This window comes from Neolamprologus multifasciatus, chromosome 11 (assembly GCF_963576455.1).
Source record: "Neolamprologus multifasciatus chromosome 11, fNeoMul1.2, whole genome shotgun sequence".
NCBI lineage: Eukaryota > Metazoa > Chordata > Actinopteri > Cichliformes > Cichlidae > Neolamprologus > Neolamprologus multifasciatus.
Window position 1 is genome coordinate 30,332,240 of NC_140449.1, and position 2,081 is coordinate 30,334,320.

At 44.7% G+C, this 2,081-nt stretch overlaps 1 long non-coding RNA gene across 1 annotated transcript; it reads left to right on the forward strand.

Moving 5' to 3' along the window:
* Positions 1-2,081, forward strand: LOC146508802 (uncharacterized). Its single transcript, XR_014876708.1, has 2 exons — positions 1-1,432; positions 1,511-2,081. It is a non-coding gene; the product is annotated as an uncharacterized LOC146508802 (long non-coding RNA).

Below are 2,081 nucleotides of genomic sequence, written 5' to 3' on the forward strand. Positions count from 1 at the left end.
GTGGAGACTGCACAGTGCAGTCAGTCTGTTCAGGCGGTTCCCGCGAAATAAGGTCCATAAATGGCTGAGTGAACTCACCTGAGCACTCAGCCGATGATGGAGAAGGCTGGGTTGGCTCATCAGAGCGCCAAGCTGAAACAGGCTGTGCGAGGTGTGTAGGCTCTGTAGCCTCCAGGTGTCCAAAACTATCTGAAATCACAAGCGCAGCCTCTGGAGAAACCCTTGAAGGAGTTTCAGTCTCTGCAACATCACAACTAATCTTGATCTAAAAAGATCAGACCAACTTTCAGAGAGGTGAGAACATGGCCAGAGGGGACCCCACCGTTTCTGCAAGATTGCTTTTAATGCACAGATTGGGATATGTTTAGAGAAGCTGCTACAGTACACAACCTTGGTAACCAGCTACATCAGAAAAAGAATTGAGGATGTCACTGTCTCCAAGACCATCATCACCTATGCAAACCATAAACCCCGGTTCTCTGCAAAGCTACGCAACCCTATGAAAATCACAGATTCTGAATTTAATTCCAACAATAGAGAAGCTTACACTACAGCCATAGCAGACCTGTCACGGGCCATCAGAGGCAAAGTGGGAGTATGCAGAAAAGATCAATACACACTTCACAAGTTCAAAGGACAGATGGTGCATGTTGCAGGGCAAACAATCACAGGCTACAATACAACACCTCTGGCATGCAGCAGTGATCCCTCCCTGCCTGACAAACTAAAAGACTTATTTGCACATTTTGAGGCAGAGAGCCAGCAAGAAAATGCCTCCCTCCCCCAAAGACCAAGTACTCTGCCTGTCCACAGCAGATGTCAGGATAACAATTCGCAGAGTAAACCCATGAAGGGCTGAAGGACCTGACAACATATCTGGCCGGGTGCTTCGGGAGTGTGCTGACCAGCTCACAGGCATCTTCTCGGACATCTTAAATACACCACTTAGCTCAGCTGTGGTACCTGCATGCCTCAAAACCACAAAAATCTTCCCAGTGCCAAAGTCCACTGTGTCCTGCCTAGGGATGGGTATCAAAAACCGGTTCTTGTTGAGAACCGGTTCCCACTGTTTCAATTCCTTGGAATTGTTTGCCATTTTTGCAAACAATTCCGTTATCGATTCCAGTCGCCCCGAATGACGTCACCACGTTGCGGAGCATCATTTACCTGGCAGGAAACATGGCGGCTCAAACGCTCAAAAGTTTGGTTATACTTTACGAGAACGGAAGACAACAGGGCAACTTGCTATACTTGCAAAGTAGATATTTCATTTAATGGAGAAAACACTACGGATATGCAAAAGCATTTGCTCACAAAACACGCGATGAAACAGGCTAAATGAATGTCGTGTTTTTAATTCCGCTCTGGACTCGTGAATCTCAACCCAGCAGCAGCGGTAACGTTTGCACGTCCTCTGCCGTTAATGCGGCAGGTAAATAATCAATTAACAGTGCATATTATGTTAGCGCGATCTGCTTTATTACAAAACCTGCCATTACTGTGCATTTAGGTGACCATGATGAGAGAGACAGACAGAGTCTGGCTCAGATGCTGGCAGTTCTCGCTGCAGTCTACCGGTAGCGTCTCCTTTCAGGCCAGGATAAACGAATGTCACCGAGCAGTGACTAAGTTTGTGGTAAAAGGCTTGCACCCATTTGCCACAGCAGATGCCCCGATTTTCGGTAAGTGAATGTGTTTAATTGTAGGCAGGGACATTACTGGATATTCTTGTGTAATTGCTACAGAATAATTTATGTTATACTTTGTTATTGCTACAGAAGAATATTTATTTTATTATTTTACATTCACAATTTTTTTTCCCCGGGGACCCTGTGACACCCCATTGAAGAGCCGTGGGCTGGATGTCTCTGCTGGGTTTGTAAGGCCATGTTACTCCTAAATTTCTATCTTGTTCAAAGAGAAGATATAAAACAAAGTTCTAAGCTAGTTGACCTTAGTGTTCTCCTTTAAAAAAAAAAAAAAAAAAAAGAATCGATAAAGAATCGAATCGTTAAACAGAATCGAAAATGGAATCGGAATCGTGAAAATCTTATCAATACCCATCCCTAGTCCTGCCTCAA